This window comes from Tubulanus polymorphus, chromosome 2 (genome assembly GCF_964204645.1).
Source record: "Tubulanus polymorphus chromosome 2, tnTubPoly1.2, whole genome shotgun sequence".
NCBI classification, from domain to species: Eukaryota; Metazoa; Nemertea; class Palaeonemertea; order Tubulaniformes; family Tubulanidae; genus Tubulanus; species Tubulanus polymorphus.
The window spans coordinates 8995298-9020175 of NC_134026.1; the positions used below are offsets into that span (position 1 = coordinate 8995298).

General features: G+C 36.2%; 1 protein-coding gene and 1 long non-coding RNA gene across 2 annotated transcripts in view; one reads left to right on the forward strand and one right to left on the reverse strand.

Annotated features, from left to right (window-relative positions):
* LOC141899242 (dnaJ homolog subfamily C member 21-like) overlaps window positions 1-24878 on the reverse strand; it is a 56026-nt gene that overhangs the window by 28711 nt on the left and 2437 nt on the right. The window lies entirely within an intron of this gene.
* On the forward strand, window positions 6817-8215 carry LOC141900543 (uncharacterized). Its single transcript, XR_012618716.1, has 3 exons — window positions 6817-6917; window positions 7001-7074; window positions 7300-8215. It is a non-coding gene; the product is annotated as an uncharacterized LOC141900543 (long non-coding RNA).

A 24878-nucleotide genomic window follows, 5' to 3' on the forward strand; every position in this document is an offset into this window, starting at 1 on the left:
CTTAGAATTATTCAAAGAAAAATTTAAAAATAAAGATATGCAATTTGTAACACAGCAACAGTTCTACATGCTAAAAATGAACGAAGGCGAGTCACTTGACTCGTACATTCAAAGATTATTATACTTGGAAGGTTAACTTGAAAAGTCAGTTGAGGACCTGTTACAACTATTTCTGCATGGTTTATTGCCCTCAACAAAGGCATTTGTGATTGGGAAATGCCCAATAAATTTTGATAAGGCGATCGCTAATGCCAGGTTGTCACAAGAACTAGAAAAAATATCGCCCGCACAGGAATCAATCAGATCATTGAATATACATTATTCCCGTCAGATAGCCTTAGAAGGTCTAAATGAGAAATTGACTGAATTATTGCAATTACAAAAGGGTAAAACAAGACAAAACAAATCTCGACCGATTAGATCATCGGATGGTGGACCATATTGCGAGTATTGTCAAACGGTAGGGCAAACTAGGCATGTTCGTTATTGTGTGCGAGTGATACCGATTCGTGCTACGAAACTTTCTTCCTATCTATATAACTTAATTGAATTAATTGTTAATGTGCGTTCAATATAGTGATGACCTTTTGTAGTGCGTGTTGTACGCTGAAATGCTGCAGAAGTGTAAATAAAATAGTAAAAAAATAATTGCATATATAATAATGCATTCATGAAATGAATAAATAAATTGCCATGTATTATAATAAGTGAATGATGATATAAATTATGATAATATAAACTACTGATGATTATTATGTTGAATCAAATTCCTTAGAATGCTGTCGTATCTCTATTGTATAGCTTGTATATGGTTGTATCTTATATTTTATCTGGTAGAATAAAGTATTGGTCTGGGTGGTTGCCATTTGTTTTTCGGGGCGAAAAAAATTGAGCCTGGGGAGATGATAGTTGACTAGGGTTAATTAAATAATGATATAAATATCAATAACGTCTGGGAAAACAAATAAAATGAAGGATTTAATGGGAAGAGTAAAGAGAACTGTACATTAGTAAACATGGCCTTCGTAGTAGATCCACATGGTCATTGTTTCACTCACGTGGCCTTCCTGATCATCAGGTTGAGCCAGATGGTCATTGTCCAATTGACGTGGCCATCTGAGAATATAAATACTCTTGTCGTGGTCTCCGCCTGGCTATCTCTTGTTTTAGCTCTCACAACAGCTCGGTTGGCTCGTTAATAAACTCAACTAACTAACAACTAATTTTCTTGTCAATTCTCTGAGCTAGGAATTTCACAACGGAACCCTGTATCACATTTCTTCTTCAGGTTCGACACCAGAGAGTTTGTTATTCCAGAGATGAAGTGGCACTCATCAGAAGAGCATTCGAAGGTTTCCGCCGCAGTATTGAGGATATCCGAAAAATCGTCGGGGGAAACCCTGAGATAAAGGCACTGGTCAAGAAATACCACAATGGCCTAGAGAAACCTATTGTTCTAATATCGGAACAACATAGAAGTAGGGGGAAGGCCGTTGGGCCTAAGCGCTAACAACCAGATCATAAGTTGACAATACATCAATTTTGTAAATAATTTTTCTCTTTGTGGTTGCGATGAAATGCTTTCTTTTATTTTCATTGACATCCTTGACAGTGGAAGAGTTTGCTACTCAAAGAGATGAGGCGGTGCTCATTAGAAAAGAGTTCAAAGGTTTCCGACGGAGTATTGACGATATTCGAAAAAAATCGGCAGGCGAAACTATCAAATTATATTTAAGCAAAATTTAGAGTTTGTTTCATTCATTTGACGAGTACTTGGATAGCACCGGAGTGGATGTATGGCCATTAGGGCTGGGGTTTTTCAGTGGGAATATGTTTGGACATGTGATGATATCAGTGAAATGTGCCCTTCATGTATGTTGTAGGATATTACAGATGAAAATTCCAATATTGTTGAGCTGGTGGTAGTAGGTGTAGATACGCAAGAGGACGTATTCATGCACACTTCACAAATAACTTTCACTAGTCCGTTCGGTGATGATGATAGAATCGCATTGCGCATATTTTTCTTTCCATTAAATAAAAGTCTTAAATGCGGCGCGTATTCCTTCAGATGTGAATGATGCTTCATTTCAACAATTGATAACGATTAAATTAGAAATTGTACTATCTAATACTTTTTATCTTATAATAAATATGATATCTATCGCTGGGAAATATTCGTGTACGTAATCGACATTTTGTCCAAAGTTTGTGGTTTGAAATCGCAGAATAGATACCCACGTGGAGAAATTGAGGTGGCATCCCTAAAAGCTTCCTCGAGCGATTTGCCTAACCCGGGACTGCATCGCTTAAGTTTCACATGAAGTCTATACCTAGGATGCTTGAATAGAACTATATAATGTATGTTTAATGATATAGTTCGGAAATGAGGTCCTCTTGGGAAAAGGGTTTGTGATATGAGAATCACTTGAAGTTTCCTGTGATGAATGCCACGCATAAAAATAGTCTCCAATAATTTAGGGTCACACTCATTCAAGATATTGTCTAGAATAAGTAGTTTTGTTGTCTCGGAACACGCCAAACTTTCGTTAACTAAGTTACTAACTATTACACCATCGATACGTTGATAATGCCAATCGTTTTTAAAGATTTCTGCTATTATTCTCATTATCATCATCGTTAATATATCATTCTATTACCTCTCACTCGGAAGTGTGGAAGGAATCCCAACGAGGGAAAGATTCCCGTGCGATCAATGCGGGGCAATATTTGCTCACAAAAGCTCATGATCCCGCCATGACAAGAGGGTACATGGGCATTTTAAACCCACATGCGCCAGATGTGGAGGGATCTTTTCGACGACGGCGTATAGAGACCGTCACTACGCCCATTGTTCGAAAAGAACCCCTCCTGCGCTGGTGAGCCATTGACGGCGACATTAGAATATGTCGGAGATGTTCTCGAAATTCCGGACATCGATGAATTGCTTCAACCACTGTTCCCAGACTTGCCGAGGACGTTCGGGGCTGGAGGGGGGCTTTGTAGCGGAACAGCGGGTTTCCTTTCTGTTACAGAGTCCAACTCCAGTCCCGACCTCTTTTAGAGCTTGTCGACCCTTTTACCTGTATTTTATATGTCCTTTTATATTGCTTGATATCGTGTCTATTTCAACTATTTTTGCATTCGCGAATTCATTTATTCATTTCTTTTGCCAGCTTCCCCCGTGAGGTGTCGCTCGCGAGGGGAATCCTCGATACACACTGTTGGTAAATGTTGGCTCCGAGCCGGCTGCGGTGCTCGTTGCCGGGCCGGTCGATGCGCCCGTCTCCTGGTGAATATTTTCAACGTGCCTCATTGTTGAGTCGGAGGGGAGACACGACTGATTCACAACTCCGTGAGGGTAAGACGCTTGGAGAATTCTCTCTAATTTCCTACCGGAATCCTAGCGCGACCGGGGAAGGACCGGCGGTGTCGCGGACCTTCTCGAGTTGGAAGGCAAACCGTCGTGTTCTGAACCGGTCTTGTTTCGCTTGTCTCGTATATCGCGCCTATAATATGTCTAACTTAAGAGCGTCATATCGCTATTCGCCCTCGGTTCCATCCGAGGGCGCCGTTAACTTGTAAACTGTATGCACGAATTATTGACGTTGATCGTGGGGTCAAACACTAGTTCCCCGCGACCGTATTACCGCTATTCGCCCTCGGTTCCGTCCCAGGGCATTCTGTATAAATGTTTGAAGTCCCTCCTATCGATAGTGTTTCGCGCGTTGTAGATATTGTAGTACATGTAGAATTCTTTCAAGGAGTCTCCTCGATTCCTTTTCGTTATATGACTCGGATATTATTCGTATTAGAATTTAAGCTTTATTATTCTTAATTTTCGCTTTTTGTGATCTAGCAAGATCGGTCGTACTCTGAGGCTGCGGGACTGTGTGTCCTTGGACTGTGTCCTTTTAACTAGACTGTGTGTCTGATTTGACTTTTTATTTCTACTGTGAAGTTACGTTGATTCTTTTAAGACATTGTACATAGCTTGTAAATATATCTTTTTCGTTACGATTAAATCCACCGTAGTGGACCTATGATCATATATACATTCACCTCTGAATTTCGTTCTTTGGGTTTTAGTCCACTTCCTGAGGCATTCTGACCACTCCCGTGATTTCAACTTTTTCCGCGTGAGGAGAGGCGCCCTCCTGCGAGGATTCGTTCGACGACTTAGCCACTTGTGTGAGGATGATAATCTCCCTGACGGAGGTGGTGATCCACCCCTTTTCGGACTCCCTCCTAGAGTCCGTTCGACATCAGCGAACTTATGTAGCCACGTCTAATTTTTGCCCCTCGTTGTTCACGCTACCACGAGGAACTCGGGGAATCACCTTACCGGAAGCGTGCAAACCCGCTTCCCTGAGGAGACTTTGTGTCGCGATACGATTCCCTCACCCTTTACGCTACAATGGAACCTCCCCATCTCCACCTCCACCGCCTGCAGTACCATTACCGCTGCCTCCAACGCCGCCAGCAGCAGTACCACCACTACTACCACCACCACCACCGCCGCCAGCAGTAGCAGTACCAGCAGATATGCAAGGGGACTGTGAGTGGGAGGAACTTCCTGATCTCAGCGAGGAAACCCGGGTGTATAAACAAAATCGATCTAGGTCACGTCACTCCTTATCGGTGAATTGAGGTGAGGTTGTGTAAACAAAGTAGGGCAAAATTGACCGGTATACCTTACTATACATGACTCAGTGGATATAATGGCGATATAGAGAGACAATTTGAAGCTGTGGTTGGCCCCAGGGGTACCTGAAGGACCCGGATGAAGGTAAAAGATTATTTTTTTAACATTTTTGGGGGCCCTAACGACTCCAGAATTGCTAGATCAACCAGCGGAATCATCCTATTTGAGTGTAGGGAAGGGTATTAGACCGTCTAGAAGTATGATAACCCGTTATTTTTTGAAAACAAATTTTTCGAAATAAATTTAGCACAGGTTCACGATCTGAAATTAAGAAAGTTCGCATCCAAAGAGTTTTAAGTAGATTGGGTGGGATAAAATGGTTTACCAGCATTCATGTTGTGCTGGAAAAAGACGTAGACGGTGTACCTCAGCACAGGACAGTCTTTTTTACAAGCCATACTCGAAGTGCCTTCAATGTAAATCAGTTTGATGAGCTCTTAGAACAGGCTAAGAATAAGATGGTTCAATTACTAGAACAACATAATACTGAGGGTACTGGTTGGAGGTTTGATCATGTAGTCGTTCTCGACCTTCATCTCGGCATGTACCAACCATTGAGTGGGGGATCATATATACCCTCTCCTCGGGTGATCGTCGCTCGAGGTGGGGTAATAAACATTGTAAACTACGATGACAAATGCCTCCTTTGATCGGTTGTAGCCCAATTACACCATGTGGATACAAACCCCCAACAAGTAGTCAAGTATTAACGGTACAAGGACGAATTGAATATGAACAATATCAATTATCCAATGACCGTAGAACAAATACCCATATTCGAACGGCTGAACAATATATCAATTAACGTATTTGCCTATGAAGATGGGAATATTTTTGTCGATGAAGACAATACTCATTACTGTCTTATCAATAACTTGAGTAGATTTTTATCCCACCTGAATAAGAGAAAAGCTCAATGTTTTTGGTGTTTCAGATGTTTAAATTCCTTCATTACGCAGGTTAACCTGGACACACACTCGGTTCTGTATTCAAGGAATACAAAGGACAATCATGCCGTCGACAGATGAGAACATACACAAATTTGAAAATGTTGCAAAACAGCATCCGCTCCCCTATGTTATTTATGCTGATTTCGAAATGTTTTTGAAACCAATACAGGGGTGTAATTTGAATCGGGATCAATCTTGGACATATTGATATCAGGTTCATGAACCATGCGGATTTTGTTTTTAAAGTCGTTGGCCCTGACATCAGACATTCCCACCCGACAGTCCTATATAGAGGAGACGATGTTATGAAGACGTTTCTATCATCTCTCCTCGAAAAAGCTGAGGAGATCTTGGAAGAATACAAACATCGCCAACCTTTGGTTATGAACGACGTCGGTGAAGCACACTTCAATTCTACTGATATTTGTCATATTTGTAAGAAAATTATAAATGAGAGGAAATGTCGGGATCATGATCATATAACCGGTAAATACAGAGACCCAGCTTGTAATTCGTGCAATCTAAGCTATCGGGTTAGTAATAGGGATAATAGGCTTTCATACCAAAGGTCGAACGGTCGAGCTCATAAAAAATAAAAAATAAATTCTCGCACACTCATATTTATTTTTCATTTTTTACTCACTAGCCCTTTCAACCTTTGATATGAAAGCCTATTATCCCTATTACTCTTAAAATATTCATTTACATGGATAAAATATAGGTATGAATTACATATAAAAGTAATTAGAAAAGTGGGGTTTCAAGCCAGAGGTCGGAGGTCGAGCTCACTTATAAATAGATATATAGATATATTTTAAACATATTTCAATATTTATATTTGTATGAGTTAGATTTTTAAACATTAAAAGTGTTACTAAAGTGTGATTGAAATAATTCATATATATATATATATATATATATATATATATATATATATATATATATATATATATATATATATATATATATATATATATATATATATATACATGATATAATACATAGCATTTGCTTATACTAGAACATGATTCTATTTGAGCCTATATACATTTCATGTAAAGAGCTATGGAATAAATCTATAAATTCACAGCTGTCACAGCTGTTACTATGACGCCGAGACATATGAGTCATAATACTGCAAACGCGTTAGATCATTCTAGAAATCGCACCGGAACTGAATAGATGATGCAACATAACGCTTAGGATATTCTATCTCTCGAAACGCAATTAGGAGTTTATAGTTTACAATTCTAAATCTAAATGTAAGTACTGTTTTTTGTAGTTATTAGGGCTATTAAATATGAAACCTTTAGATATATTTAAGTGTATTTTGTATATCTTTTAGATAGCTAGAGTTACCATAACAGTAGACGGGGTTTATTGCGTAATAATTAATAGTTTCCGGTTTTTGAATTAAATGTAAGTACTGTTTTTTGTTGTTATTAAGAAGTCGGGAAAAGGGGTTACTAAATATGAAACCTTTAAGTGCATTTGACAACTACAACTTCATACAGTTAATTCTATTTTACGTTAGATGGATAATAACTTGAACTATAATAAGTTATAATAATTAGAAACGATAGACTTGAAAATATTTATATCATTTAATATCGTAGTTCCTGTTCTACCGCTGATATCTTTTAGTTGAATAAAATCAAGAAGTGATAGAGAACTCAAGATACTCCTTCTGAGGAATCAACAGCAATGGAAGACGAACCAATGGAAATGGGCGCTGAAGTAAAAGAATCTCTAGATATAGACGACGAAACTTTAGAAGTTAAAAAACATTTAGATTACCACCAAGAAATGACATTAATTTTTAAAAAAATAATAGAAAACCAGCAATCAAGCGTAACATCATTACCGAAAAGACCAACAACCAATGTAGAAATATTGTTAAGACTAAGAGGAACAAAAACTAAAAAGAAAATGAGTGGAAATGAGTTAAATAAGTTTTTAAAATCAAAATAATCAAATGAAACAGATGTAAGTTTTAAAGAAATAGAAGGTGTAACAACATTTAATGAAATAACTGTTTTATTGAAAAAAAAATTATTGAACCTTGTTATTTAAAAAAGCAAAGTATTTATGGGATTATATCATTTTCGGGGATTATTTAAATTGGGGATTTTTAATGTTTAATAAACAAACTGCGGGGATTTCTTGGGCTTCTTGGGTTAAAAAATATATAAGTATTAGTGCCGGGCATGAAAGAAAATTAAGAAGCGTAGGGAGATTAATTACATATAAAAGATTCCAATTTTTAAGTTTGTCATTTTCTGATATAGTAAAATATTTAAACGATATTGAAAAAATGCTTGACAATGATCCAGAAATTGAAAAGTTCTGGTTGGAATTATAAATCAAATGATGTATTAGTTGAAACTATAAATTTTGTCAATACAACGACCGAACATACTTGTATATGTATTGTGTAAATCTGCTTGGTGAATGTTCTATGTTCGGTCGTTTCAATTATGATTAGCGCATGCGCATTAAGCAAAAGCGCGCCTGTATGTGCGCTTTTGCCTAATGCGAACACATTTTGATATTTTATGTTCAGTCGTTTCTATTTGCATAATGAATATACAATTATGCGTTTGAATTTTCTATGATCGGTTGTTTCTATTTTACAGAATGAATATATAATTATGATTAGCGCATGCGCATTAAGCAAAAGCGCGCCTGTATGCGCGCTTTTGCCTAATGCGAACACGTTTTGATATTTTATGTTCAGTCGTTTCAAATATGATTAGCGCATTAAGCAAAAGCGCTCCTATAAGAGCGGTTTTGCCTAATGCGAACACGTTTTGATATTTTATGTCGGTTGTTTCTATTTTACAGAATTTACAGAATGAATATATAATTATGATTAGCCCATGCGCATTAGGCAAAAGCGCGCCTGTATGCGCGCTTTTGCCCAGTGGTATGATTTAGATATCAAGGAACTGAAACGACTTATCAAAAGCAGCGAGGAATGAAAAAGGATGACGTTGGTCGAAGAAATGGAAGAGGATTCTAAAATATTAACCAATTTAGTAAAAAAATATGTATAATAAATGGAACCAGAACAACCACAAACTATCAATATTACAAATAACACTGGTGTTATAAATATATACTACAAGAAGTGTTCTAAGTGTGAATTAGATAAATTAGCTATAACAGAATTTAGTAAGCGTAAGATTAGCAAAGATGGTTTTCAATATTGCTGTAAAACTTGTCTTAAACTATATACCAAACAATATCGGGAAGATAATAGAGAAGCTTATAATGATTATATGACAGAATATATGAGAGAAAGATATCAAACAGATCTTAATTTTAGATTGAAACAATGTTTAAGGACTAGATTAACACAATTATTCAACAAAGAAACACATTCAGAAACACTAAACATCTAATTTGTTGGGTTGTACAGATAAATTTCTTAAATCATGGATAATATATCAATTAGATAGTCAAATGAATATAGATAATTATGGAGATTATTTTCATATTGATCATACGTTACCGATATCTAAATTTAACATGAATGATGAATACAATAAAAAACTTATTTGGAATTGGAAAAATTTAAGACCTCTTGAAAAGAAAGAAAATTAAATAAAATTTAATACACTAGATTTACAGTTATATTTAGAACAGTTAACAAAGGCAAAGAAATTTATTGATCAATGGAACAATGATCCGAATAATGAACAATACGTTGAATCTTTAATGAGTGGTTAAAGATTAATATATCTCAAATAAAACATAATAAAAAAACAATAACTTCAACTATCCATTATTTCTATTTGAATTTTTGATATTTTCTTTTACAATTCTTTTCAAAAGAGAATACTTTATATCACAAATAAAAAATACTAAAAAAACAATAACTAATACTAAAATTCTTTAACTGAACTAAGCTAGTATTAACCCAAAGAGATGCTAATATCATTTTATAATACTTATAATATTTTTTTCGCTTTTTTCTCTAATATAAATGTCAAAGAAATCGAGTAAGAATAATACCGATATTGAAAAAACATTAGATAATAAATGGATCAGTACCAAAAATCTTGATTATAGTTGTTTATTAGTTGATGTAGAGCCGTTTGAAAAACGGCAAATTCATCGTCTGCTAACCGCGTATATTGAAAACCGACTACTAGCGCCGCCGCCACAAAAGCGCAAATGTTTTTAATGTGATCGTGATTATTCAATATGGACTGAAATAATTCGGACAGGCGTTTTTCCTTCCTTTATTGATAATATATTGGGTTTCTAGAAGTAGGGCAAAATGTCAATTCGAAAGTAACGCCGTAGACAGAGAGCTGAGTTCTATTGTACTGCCGGGTAGCCCGGGGGTTGTTTAGGTTTTGGCTATGATAAGAAAATTGATAATTGACGTATTTTTGTCAAGTAACCTAGCCTGAGGCCGTAGTGTCACACTGAGAGGCTTGATTGCGCATAGTAACTACAGGCGTCAATCTCGGGGATTCAGTATATTAATTACCATACACGATGCCCGCGCGCAATTAGAATCTTATCAACGATGCGGTCTGTTTTGGTTAATCTAGTTCATATCTTTGCTGGTAGTCTTATGCTACAGATGCAAAGAGGATGGCGGATGACTGAAGTCAAAATTCTACGCTCGCGAAAAAAGAGAAAAAACGAGTGATCGGAAAGAGATGTGCTGTTTGGGGATGCGGGAATACCAATGCTAATTCAGGATTGGGCATTCATGGTTTCCCAGATCGCGAGAAATCACCTGTGTGGTTTAAGTCATGGTGTAGCATTATCAAACACACTCGAGCAGATTTCACCTATACGAAAACCGGATCATTCGTATGTACGGACCACTTCGATGACGAGCAATGCAACCGAAAGAAATATAAAATGATGAAGGAAATAAACCCGACTTGGTGATTTCAGTGGCTTCTCGAGCCAGGTGCTGTGCCATCCATTGCTAGAATGCCTAAGAAGCCAGTACACGGTGCTCCTGTTCCATCAACGTCATTAGCAGCGCGGCGGCAACGAGGGCCGGAATCAACTACTAAATCAGAAAATATGTCAAAACGGACAGCTGCCGAAAAAAGGACACGGAAAAGGGTAATTATCTTATTCTTAATGTTCGTTAATCTTTTTACCCTATTTCCATTTTTGTTTCTTTGTTTGATCAGGGTATTCTTTCATGTCCCGGCGCCGGTGTGACATTATCTGCCCAATAAATAAATTTGAATTTGACTTGACAAGCCACTCATGACTCAGTTGGCGGTCCCGGTGTAGTCTGAATATTGACCCCATAGGCACATGTGGTTATGCCAGGGTAAACTTAGATAAGTGGTATGTGTATTTGAACAGCTTAGGAAGACTGAGTCGAGTGATATCAATTATCTAGGCCTACTTTCTACAAAACAATTCAATCCAATTAAATTTATATCATCCGAGCAGTAGGCCTAAAACAAGTTTCACGATTCTGGAGGGTCCCCAAGCTACTACACACCCCATGGCCGAACTCCGTGCCAAAAAGAATGAATACTAATTGATATTCTGCTTATAATTTACATTTAGCGGGATTGAGAGTATGAATGATGAAGTCACTACTGATCCTCATTTGTGATTTCTCAGATTTTCTCAGTCTCGCTCTGTATCATTATGATTCCTTTGCTCAAAAGATGTTATGCATGTTGTATTTTGGCGCTACAACGTATACGACAAGAGCCAATGCTGTCATTGATGATTTATGTCATGATCGATATTGAGTGATTTTTGATTGTCATACTTATTTCAGCTAGCCAATGATGCAATATCAGACGATAGGTATGATGATAGAGAATTTCTTATGCATCAAGAGTCTGAAGCAGCTGAAGATGAAGGTGCTGGTGAAATCCATCATCAAGACCTTGATACAGTACAGGTTAGTTTTGCTGCCCATATGATTGTCAATACTGAATTTTTCAAATGACTCCGACACAATTGGCTTATCAAAACCCATATCGAAATCAAGTTCGTACAATAAAAAATGCTGTTTTAACCCTAAAAGGACATTATCAGTAACCTCATTAAATAATTGAGGCCTACTATTATTTGTTTTGGCTGAGAAATGTAAATCAATCGAAAATCTTATTTGTGTTATATTTTTAAGAAGTAGGCCCACTATAGGCCTATCACTCTTGGGTTGCAGTTTTAGCTGTCCGGTGAAGCCTTGACAAAGCCTATGTAACGTGAATTAAATCATCTCTTTTTAGACCCACAGTAACAAGTCCGCTCAGGCAAACTTGAGGCCTCGACATAGATCGGCGGCCATTCAAGTGAATAGAAGACACAAAACGTTCGATAGAGGTATGTTCTAATGCTTTTATTCATTAGCAATGAGTTATGTTGATGTATTATATGGTAGTTATTGGGGTTTTTTTTCAATTATAGGGACTCAGAATGGTTCTCCGGTGATTGAAGTTCAAGAATCAGGATCATTGGATGTAGTCAATGCAGGTAAATAGACTCAGTTTCTCCTTTTGTGTTTGTGTGTTATCAGTCATACAAAATTATTCATTGAAGAGAATTTACTGATTCATGCCACATGAAGAATCCCTATAATAATTGTAGAGGCCCACTCAAATGTTGAAAAGCTTTTTTATTCAATGGAAGCAGTTATATTGATGTCAAACTATAGTAATGATTTGATACAATTACATGTCAAGGAGTTCATATTCAATTTTTTTTTTATTTATGAAGGAACCCAAACTGACAGTGAAGAGTTGTGGTTGTGAATGTGCTTGTGGATCAAAAAAACTAACCTGTAGTCGTAGATCGTCCACCTCTGACATGGAAGACGAATATATCGATAACCCACATGATGTCGATTATACGCCAGATTCCGATAGTGAAGATGATGCAATAAGTGTCATCTATTGGTTTTGATTTAGTTAACTTATTATATTTTGTGTTAAAAACATGTAAAGTCATAAATATTATTTCATCAAATATTAAACCAGACCTTTCAAAATATTTCTCTTCTATTTTATTTTTTACTTCATTATAACATTTATCTAATTTATCATCTATATGTTGTTTAGATATTATATGTTGTGAATGAGAATTTATATTATATATTGGTTTATCTTCAGATTTTATAAACTTTACTTTAACTGATATACTAATTTTAGAGTATTCAACATCAGTAATTATTTTTATAATATTTTTCATATTTTCTAAATGTTTTTTATTTTCTTCTAATGTTTTTCCTTTATGAAATTTAAACTCAATAGCTGCTGGACCAATATCACTTTTAAATGCTTCGTTATCTCTATATCTTTTTTTATTATCTAATGAATTAATATAATTTCTTACATCTTCCATGTATGGTCTTTTATTGTTTAATTTATTTCTTATTCTTTTAATTGTCTCATGTTTCTTATCATTATCAAAAAAATCTTCACCTAAAATATCATTATTCATATTTCTAATATGACTTTTAGATTTTAAATGTTCATTATAATATCTTTTATCACTGAATGATTGATTACATGTATCACATTTGTATGTTTCTTTTTCATTCTTTAATTCATCTAATTTAGTTTCTAATATATCATCTTCATATTCTAGTTTCAATTTATTCTCTAAATGTGTTTTAGTTTTATTGTGTCTTGCTTTTTGAGATTTATCTATATTGATATTACATGTTGGACAGTAGTACTTCTTATTTGCTTCCATTTTAATATCAAATTTTTTTTTTTAATTGATTTTAGAAGTTATTCATTTATATGTTATTCATATATATGAATATTTTAAGAGTAATAGGGGAAATAGGGGTTCAGGTTAAAGGTTGAAGGGGCGAGTGAGTAAAAAATGAAAAATAAATTCGAGTGTGCGAGAATTTATTTTTTCATTTTTTATGAGCTCGACCGTTCGACCTTTGGCCTGAACCCCTATTTCCCCTATTACTCGGGTTCCTAATTTCATACCTGTGTTATTCCATAACTTGAAGAGTTATGACAGTCATGAAATTATTAGATCGTTGGGCTTGGTTGAATTTCGGGGGTATAAAATTTCAATGATCCCAACAAATACTGAAAAGTTTATCGGATTTTGGTTGGTGGTTAGTATGGCTTGTTATATTATTGTGGTTAATAATGGGTATTCTGCTTTTCCAGAGCCTTATTTCACCTTATTACACCTATTTTGAGTTACGGAAGTGAGATTTGGTGTCATTTTTCCATGTCTAAGTTATGTAACGATAACTTCATGGACGTCTGTCATAAAGTAATTGGGGAGAAGGTCTTACTCAAATTAGGTAGATACCTCCTATCTGCCGTCAGAGGTGAATTGGGCCAATTACATAAATTTATGTACTGCTAGGAGGGAGGAGTTGCTTGTTAAAGTTCCCCTCCAGCAGAAAGCCTTGTACACTAATTAAACTGCCGTGTTGGGCGGTTTCTTTTTTAGTTGTCTTGTCTTGTAAGTACACATAGTATGTTCATTGACATGTATTGCCCATTTGTATTTGTATCCTAAGGTATCAAAAAATGAATTGAATTGTCTGACAGATGATGGCCTTTTATACTTGAACTCGGCCATGAACAACACTAATACACTTCGTACGTAGATCCAAACACGGCAAATTCCAAAAGCAGAGAGAGACTTGGATAAATGAAGAAAAATGCATAATAGGATCACGAAACGTTGACACATTGGTACCATGTATGAAATTTCTGCATGAAATACAGCTAAATATAATAACTATGCTTGAAAGCACACTCGTAGTTTGAAATAGAACAGGGATCATTCATTTATTACGTATGCATGAAATTTGACTTTCTCTACCATGTATGCAAAATCGGCCATTTTTTCATATACATTAAGCATTACAGTACACAATTGCACTTACCCCTCCACTAATGCGTACGTGAATGAATTAATTATCCCACAATAATGAGATGATTATCATATCGTATGAGCAACGATTTTGATATAGATGTATATTGTCCTACTTTATTGTATATGTTGATTAGATTGTATTATATGGAAGCCCCGATACGACAACCAAATTACAGATAACGACTTACACAAATTAAAGATAACAACCCACACTTTAGAAATCCAATTTTACGAGTTATGTTAACGATTACCCACCACCATGAACTCCCTACATTTTGTCAGTGCGGGCGAGGTCAAAGTTTTATATAATTACAGGAAGTGGTTATTTTGCGGGATATACGGTTATGGTCCACAAAAAGTTATCTAGTGAGCTGTTCACTGTTGTTGTTGGAATCTCTCATCGCTACGATGAATGAGCAGCAGCCTTTCTAGCTTTGCGTTTGTCCTTGAGCTTGTTGATGCGTTCGGCTTCGAAGGATATGAAAGCATTATGACAGTGGGTGCGCCAGAGCAATCTGTCCTGGGCAGAACGTTCCCATGTCTGTTCACTAATGTATGGCTAAACACCAGCTCCAAAAAGATATTTTGCCATACCATACAGTATTTTCCGGCCAATGAGCCAAGGGCAGTTTTTTTACCCTGGTTTTCATAAAGCTTCACCCAACAAACCGAGGCCCTTAATCAGATATTGAAATTCGCTGATTTGTCGATTAATTTGTCGGTACAATTCACCATTTTCTGGGACGTCAGGGGACACTTCTTAAGGTAGTGACAACCCTGAAAATTTGTAGGATAATAGAAAATGGTCTATGCTATATGTATAACATAAAACACCTGGTCTCCTGTCTGTCAGTTGAACACAGCCACCCCTCCCCTCTCCCCTTTTAATGGTTTAATATCTAGTGACACCCACAAAATCTTTTAATATGACCAATATTATACAATAAAATGGGTCTCTGAGCGGCTAGATTTTAAATTTTTTTTAATTAGACGCATGGAGAAGCATTCTGGGCACGATCAGAGTACAATTTAACTCGCAATTTGAATAGTGATTTTCACAACTTTCATGAAAGATGTAGGACTGCCGAAAAAAGTGCTGGTAATTGTAAACGACGACATCAGTTTATGCATTTTCAGGGATTTTTCAGGGACTCACAACCCCAGCTCAACTAGAAACTTCAAGTAACTGTTTCTTATCTCCTGGATAAATATGTCTAATTGATTCTTTGCAATCAAATAATTAAGCCCTCCAAAATCATTGAGAAAGTTAGTCTGGACACTTGAGGATGATAACAAGGCCTATAGTCCATTAATAACCATTGTTTAAACTAATCTGACCAACAAGACAACTTCAGTATAAAATGCCAATCCATTGTGTACATAGTAATTAAAGCAATAATCTGCTGTGATTATCATCAAACAACACAATGCATAATTCACTCTGTCTCACAATTCATGATGTAGGGGGCATACATTGAGAGAATGTAGAGAGAATCCCACAATTATAACGAAAAAGTCCGAAAATGAAACTTCGAGATAGTAGTTTATTTCAACGTTTCCACTATATCCTAATAGTCATCTTCAGGAATAATGAGAAACTACAAAAATTATGAGATATATATACAATCCAGAGACAAAGAGACTAATTCAAGTAATCAGAGATGATACAAACTAAAGGAAAATTAACGTAGAAACAGTTACACCCTAAAATAGATTAAAGGGAAGCAAACTAAGGGGTAATTATAAACAACAATAGTGAGTATAAATATAAATTAGAACTTGAAATCAGTACTAAAAAGACAAACTAGGGGGCACTTAAATTAAAACAATGGTGAAAACAAGTTGAGAGACTAAAATAGATGAGAGAACAGATAACAAAATATAGCTGCAAAGCAGCGATAACGGGTTTTCTGGATGCATGTGATCGAAAGGAAAAATTAATTAACGGGTATTCGATGGAAGAAATAAAATGAGATGATTTGGATATTATGGGAGCAATCCTCTTTTTGGTTGAATGGTCTAACCCCAGTATAGTCCCCCGTGATTTGGAAATTCTCGGAGCCCTCCTTTATTTACTTACTAAATGACGTCACAAACTGTTATTTCGCCGGTGCTTGTTGTGTAATAATTCAATTCAATTCTTTATTTACAGTAACCTAATAAGTAATTTTAAGTTTCAAATAGGATGGAAAGTACATTCAGACAATCTGTTGGTTCAGAGAGACCGTTATTACAGTATCAATTTATACATTTCGTTTCGAAGCTTTCAGTTGCCGAATCTGAATGAAGATGAATTTTATTTGACGAAATCGGCGGAAAATATATAATAATAATAATCAACAGAATTTCAAGAGGGTTTTCGACGAAAGTCAGAAAACCCTAATAATCAAGGGGAGTGTTGAGTTTAACCAGTTTACAAAGGAATTTAGATATAAGTTTATTATGGGGTGAAAAACCATTGTTTAGGTTTACAACGTTGTTAGAATTTTCAATTATTAATGCAGATTCCAAAATATGTCTTTTAGTTTTATCGCTGCAAGGGTAAATTAATTCAGCATTAGCGAAATCAAAATTGTGTGAAGTCTGAAATACATGACTAGCAACTCCGCTTTCAGGTTTTAAGTTTTTTACATCTAACTTATGCTCTTTTATGCGTTGATTAAGGTTCCGACCTGTTTCTCCTATATATACTTTGTCGCAAACTTTACAAGGTATTTTATAAATTATCAATCGTGATTGAGAGAATGTTTGAAGAAAGGTCCTTTAGAAATAGGTGATACAAAATCCTCTGAGAGATACAATTGTCAGAATTTGAAGGGGTTTTGAGGGGCCAAGGGCTAAAACTCAGAATTTGAGGGATTTTATACCCTCAAAAATGGATTTTGGAATTTGAGGGTTTTTTGAGGGATTTGAGGGGCTGTAGGAACCATGTATATTTATTTCAGAATGTCTAAATCATGGCAGTTAGAATTATTTGACCATAGACCAAATCTTGGTATCACTCATGAGGTATGTAACGCTAACTCCTTTACATAATTTGTCCTGGTCATCTCTGTATATATTTTATATGTTTCTTTTCTGTAGATGTACCTCAGCCGCCCAATGTTTTGGCCACACTCAAGTGTAAAGCATTTGATGCGGCTGATAGTACGCTTGTGCAGATGTGTGAGAGTGCTGTGTAAATACTACTAATCACCACCCAGTGACTATGCTATAGCCTATATAGACTCACTCAGGTGACTTGAACTAATATTTGTTGTGCCAACTACTACTTAATACACACAGCAGCCATATATTTTTTGCATCATGCATGATAGTGCAAATCATGCCAAAAGATGAACAGTTCAACTAGGCCTATAGATAAAGAGTCTGCATCATAAAGGGTCAGCCAGTAGCATGGAATACGTTGGTACTGTCCGTATATTTTCTAGATCGGAAGTGAAACGAGGTCTCCGTTACACCAAAATGTTAGGTGATGGGGATTCTTCGATATCCTCCGAACTCAAAGAGTGCCAGCCATATGGGGATCATGTAACAAAAGAAAAATTGGAATGTCTTGGGCATGTTCAGAAAAGATGTGGCACGAGATGTAGGACCCTCAAAGCAAACTGGCGTGGAAGAAAATTAACAGATGGTAAGCCTTTGAGTGGATGTGGTCGATTAACAGATGCAAAGATAGATCTTTTGCAGAACAATTTTGGCATTGCCTTGAGAGACAACCACGAGTCTGTGGAAGCAATGCAGAAAGCAGTGTGGGCTAGCCTGAGACATGTCGCTTCTACTGATGAGATGCCGTTACACTCTGATCTGTGTCCAGTTGGTGAGGATACTTGGTGTGGCTTTGTGAAAGATAAAGACAGTTATACCCATAAGTATGGTCTAGCAGAACCTATCTTTAAACTGTTAGAGCCAATTTACAATGATCTTTCACAAAATAGCAACGTGCACCTAAACGGATGCGTATGGGAGCGTGTACCCAAATCAGTTTATGTGGAGCGTTTCGTATTAGAACTTGGCGTTTATTCTGCAGTTTGTAACCTTAACGATGGAGCTAGTGTGTGTGTAAAACTGTTTGAGGACTAAGATATTGTCCCGGGACGATTCACTGTAAGAGCTTGACGATCAATCGCGATTCAAAAGTGCGGTGAACCTGCCAATAATAACAGGTTTTTCAAAAATTCATTTTTGGGTAATAAATATTGGGATTACTAAAATTTCCTTTGTAGTATCAAAATGAAAGTGGTACAGGCACTAGATGTTTGTTTGGAACATTTAACAGTTTACAGAATGAAGTTATCTCAAATACTTAGAAAATGAGATCCATTTTAGTGAACTGCTGATATTTGTCAATTCTGCATGCAAATTAGGTCAAGTTTGCATAATTAGGGCACAATTAAAAAATTGTTTACTTTGATGAATTACATATTCTATATCAATTGGATATAAGTTAGGTTCAATGGTTTAACGCCTTTATTAAAAGAAATAGAATTTGTGTGGTACTACCACCTTAAATATGCAGCTAAGGATATTCACCATTGTAAAGAAAGTGATGAATTGGCAAGTGTTATTGACCTGGCCACAGAAAATCCAAGTCCATCCAAATTTATCTTGTGTCTTATTTTTCAACAGTCAACTTGACGATCTAGTCCGTTTTGCATCTGATCCCCCTTATTCATCCCCATTATCCATTGATCCCACTTTTAAATTTGGTAAGTTCCATGTAACACCAATTTCTTTTCGCCATTTGCATCTACTCTCTAAAAGGTATGACAAACCGCCTGTTTTTACTGGCCCTGTTTTTATCCATTAACGTAAATCAGAGGATGATTATAAAACGTTTTTTGAATGTCTCTCATCATCGAATCCGGATGTGAATAATGTAATCGCTTTTGGGACTGATGGCGAATCAGCTTTAAGTGATGCCGCCAATATGGCATTTACAAACGCTATCCATTAGTTGCCGAAATCATTTCCGAAATAACGTCAAGGAAAAACTAAAAAATCTGAAAATTGATGTTACTGACTCCAGGCGTCACTGCACTCAAAATCAGCCAATCAGAGATGATGGAAGAGTAGATTTTTGTGGACCGTAACCATATCCAGAAAAATAACCACTCCCTACATCTTACGTATTTCAATTTACAAATTAAGTTTTACCAGATTGTGACTTCTGTTTTACGAATGGGCCTAACACGTTTTCCGTTTAATAATTGGCCCCAGGCCCAGTTACCAAAGGGTGCATTTAACCTGCAAACCATAACTCATAAAACGCTGCTCGTAATTCGTAGTGCCCTTGCTTCAGATAGCTCCTACTTTATCATTCAAGACTATGTCAATGTGGTATTATGGAAAATACCCATTAACCAATAATTATAGTTTATATGTCAGATTTCCCCTTTCAGTTTATCATAACGCATGTACGTGTTGCTAGCATTCTTGTAAACTTGTAACCATGTTTTTCACACCTAATGCACCAGCAATTTCAATTGATACCAAAATCTATACATTCTTCTCCATTATACCAGAATGCTCGTAATTCCATGAGATTGAGGCTACTTCCGCTACGTCACTGACGTCGTTGCTGACTTCCGTCACCTTTAGACGAATCAGTTCTCTTTTTTTTTGTTGAACTATATCTTTCGACATATCCTCTAAGCCGTATTATTACCTTTTTAATGTAAGTCTTCGGAATTCGTTGAATATCTGTAGCTTTTTACTTGTAAATTATTAAATTTACCTTTGTCTTAGGTCTTGTGTTTGCTCATCTATTTAGCTTATGTCTTTTAGGCCTAGGCCCTAGCTATCTATTTATTTTTCTATTAGACTTTTCGGACCCGTTGGGTATCTTTTCACCATGCAGTTTAATTTAGAGTATGCTCCTCTTGACATCGGTCAAGAAGTTGAAATTGAATCCCACGTCGTTGACGATGAGGATTACATGGCTTCGGCCATCAATGAAGGCCGTCAGAGCCGTCCGAGCAGAACTTCTACTGCGTCTTCAGATAATAACATTATTCCTCAGAGAATAGTTAAATCGAATAAACCGTCCACGGTTTCTAAACCATCATCATCTAGTCCTGTTAAATCTCAACAGATTGTGGATAGTGTTTCAACTAATCCTGTTATGTCAAGATTTCTGCTTATAAAGAAAAGACTTGAAGACCTTGAAGAATCACTCGCATCTGGTATAATTCAGAAGAATTACAATTGAACTTCAACTTACAGGTAGTTCTCGTTTAATTTCTCAATTTAATCCACAGTAAGTGGGTCACTTACTCATAGACTAGCAAGGCAGGAACTGTACATTTACTGGTGAGTTTTACTTAATACTGCTGTCTCTCGAGTTTATTCTCCTGTCACATAGGTGGCAAAGTTTTACATGTTCTTCGTGGGTACAGCTAAATAATATAGCATTTCCATGTTGAATAATATAGAGTTTCTTGACTTAACATAGGTTTTCCATAATAGTAATTAATATTGCTTTGAGAGTTAATTAATTATAGTGTAGTTATCATTCAATTCAGGCGTGACGTCATGAAATCCCGGGCTGTGATTGGCTAATGACGTAAACAATTACACGTGGACAAAGATTTTGATAGATATTTAAATGTATCTCGTGTTTTATTTATGTTTTACAGGTTTTTTGGTGACGTTTCATCAAGGTGACGTCAACTTTAGGCCTAGTTAGAGCATAGAGCAAAAGGTAAGCTTATCATCGTGATGTTTAATTTAAATTATTATTGAAACTTTTCTTTGTTTTTGTTGACGAAAATGAGTGAAACTAAATAACATTTTGCCCTCATATCATTTCAGATAGCTTCACCAGAGGAAAAAAGAAAACCAGGGATATTACGCCAGCACGTAAATGATGTTTACCATGAAATTCCGTCAGATTTACGTTTATTCAAAAAGGGACAGATCGTTAAATTGTATTTGGACAACCAATCTTCAGCAGCCAAAGTGGTGAAGCACCTGCTCTCTATAGACGAAGGACTTGCCGAAATCAAGCTTCGAAATTCAGTTCGAGTTGTGGCAAATAAAACAAAAACAATGCCCGCATAGAAAAAGTGAAAAAGCGCGTAAAAACAAAAACATATGCGGTTTGTTATTGGTCTGATGATGAGACATATGATGATGGTGTGGACTACGATATGAAGTACTCCGAACTGGCAGTGGATCTGATACTCAAGAATTTAGTGTTTAAACACTAGTTGCCTCAGAAGTGTAATGTGTCGAACTTGAGTCAGATGACTTATCTGGTGTAATTGATACGACTTGTGTCTTGTCATCTTCTATGAATGTGAGATTGAATGTACTTACATAAGGTTGTAGTCTATAGTTAGAACTTCATTCACTTCAAGTGGATAGCTCAATTCCTCACAAAGTTATGTGACATTTTATCAAATTTTTGGTGTTAATGGAGAGCGCCGCTAATCAAGACTGCCGTAATTAAGTAATTAATTAATAAATTTCAAAAAATGCTATGATATATATGTTTAGTTCTGCTTAAAGTTCTCATTTATAGCTTTCTTTTGGTACAAAGAACATTCAGATAGCTCAAATATTAAAAAAATTATGATGTTTTATCTGTGAGTTTAACCATATTTCATTGGATAATTCTAAGAATCTATTTGAAACTGCCTGAAGGGACATCCGAGTCCTACCATCAAACTATGCTTATTATTTTAAAACAGACTATACAACAATTACTACTCATAGACTGATGACGTCATCGTTCAAAATGGCAGCCCCCATGTGTCCATAAATCTGTGCATGTTGGTAAGTAAATTTCAATAATTTTGATGGGTTACATACAAGCTGATGTGGTGAATAATTTTCTTAGCATTGTTTATAAATCAGAGATACTGTAGAACACATAAACTATATCATAAATACATATTTTAGTGATATTGGAGCATATTTTGTGGTGTGGACTTTCAAGTCCCGTCAGGCCACTATGAACTGAAGTGAGTGGGACTTGTAAGTCCCGACAGTTACTTGTGACATAATGACTTGTGGTAATAGATATGTATTTTGAGAGGTAAATTGATTATTAGTAATGCCATGTAGCATCCATCATATAAATATATTAATCGTTCACTTTCTAACAATATTAGATTGATTTTTTATGGATTTTAGCCTAATGTGTAACAAATTTGTATCATTTCAGGTAAAATAAGATAAACGACATGTCCTGGAAACTGAAGTTCCGTGTAAAAAACCATGACGACATACAAAGGCTACTTGATGAAGTACCATCGGACAAGGAAGACACGGATGAGGAGTCAATTTCAGATTCTGATGGTGAGAGCAGGGGCTATACCAACGGTGGCGCATTAGATCAGGCTCAGTCAAAGACTAGTAAGCATACTGTTGACGATCTAATTGATACTGATGATGACATCGATGAACAGTCTAATTCTACCTCTGATGAGGATGACATCGATGAACAGTCTAATTCTACCTCTGATGAAGATGACACCGATGAACAGTCTAATTCTTCATCTGGTGAGGATGACCCCCAGACTGCGTCTAACAAGAAACAGGTACCATACCTTGAGAAAGTGAAATATCTAGAACAACACATTGATAAAAGACGTAATAAGGATGCAGAATTTTCAAAGACTGAACTCAAAGACCTATCTGGAAAGTAAGCAAAAGTTGGTGACAAGAAGGAAGATGTAAAACCTGGAAAAGTTCAATCGCTGTTAGAAGTGGCTTGGCAACGGTGGAGAAAGAAGACTACTCAGACAAAGGCTGACATGTTTTCTTCACCAGAAGGTAAGACTAAATCCTCATGAATCAAACCTGCATAATCTTAGTCCACAAAACGCAACTATTAACAAAACTAAGAGTCTCATGTTTGATTATAATATAATCCATTTTACCGGAAATCATCAGATTCGAATTTCGACATCCATCCTCCGCAGTGAGTGTAGACTAACAGTATTGCTAATTACAGACAAATACAGTTTTTTATACAAAATGTTAAGTACAGAAAAAAACAGTTTAAGATACAAATTGCTAAGTACAGAAAAAGACAGTTTGAGTACAAAAATTAATTTTAAAATATATTAAGAAAATAAGAATGTTATGTTATATGAAATGTATGGTTTACAGTAAGTTGAGTTGTTCTTATTATAGTGCCACTCCATTATAGGCCAGCCATACCAAACGAGTTTTCTTTGACTGTGAGTGGCACTCAAACCTGATACCTTATAACTTCCTTCACATTTTATTTCAGGGGTAAAGCCAGGGTATTTTGATGCCCAGAAGGAGACTCCAGGAACCGTCTTTTTGAAGTTTCTTGATGACGACATCATAACAGACAAACCTCTACATGACCCAGAAGCATCGTAGAATATCTCCTATATTGAAGCGTGAATTCTATGGGTTCATTGGAATGAATATTATCATGTCATACCATATACTACCAGCCATAAGAGACTATTGGAGAACTGATTTGGATTTGGCCATTCCCTACATCGCATCGGTAATGCCAAGGGACAGGTTCAGAGGTATTTTGTCCAACTTGCACGTCAACGATAATGATAAAATTGAACAAAATAATAAAGACAAACTGTACAAATTACGCCCTTTGATAGTATCACTAAATGCTAATTTTGTGAAACTCTACAATGTCGCTAAAGAATTTAGTATCGATTAGTATGATACGATTCAAGGGACGCTCCTCGATCAAGCAATATAACCCCTTAAAGCCCATCAAACGTGGTTACAAGCTCTGGGTCAGAGCTGACTCTGATGGATACATTTCCAAATATGATATTTACCAGGGGAAACTAGGGCAGGATATGGATGATTCAGAGTTGTCAAGTCTTGGCGAAAAAGTAGTGACATCTATGTGCTCTGATGTTTATCAGAAAAATCACAACGTTTATTTTGATAACTATTTCATGTCATTGCCACTCTTAGAACATCTTAAAGACAACGGTGTTTATGCGTGTGGAACAATCCGTGCCAACAGAAAAGGTTTGCCAATAGATTTCATGTCTGATAAAGAGTTGACACCTCGGGGTAAGAGTGACATAAGGGTATCAGAATCTGGAATCTCTGTCTATAAATGGAAAGACTAAGTCCATCATGTTAGCTTCCAATTTCCATGGTTCCGAGATAGAGACATGCACTCGCACATTACAGGACGGAACTAAGAAAGAGTTTGACTGCCCAAAAGCTGTTGTGGATTACAATAAGTCGATGGGGGGAGTAGACAAAGCGGACATGCTTTGTGCAATACATGGCAGAGACCGCAAATCAATGAAGTGGTGGCACCGAATCTTCTTCGGGCTCATCGCTCGAGCTATCGTCAATAGTCAGGTGGTATATTCCAAACTGCAACG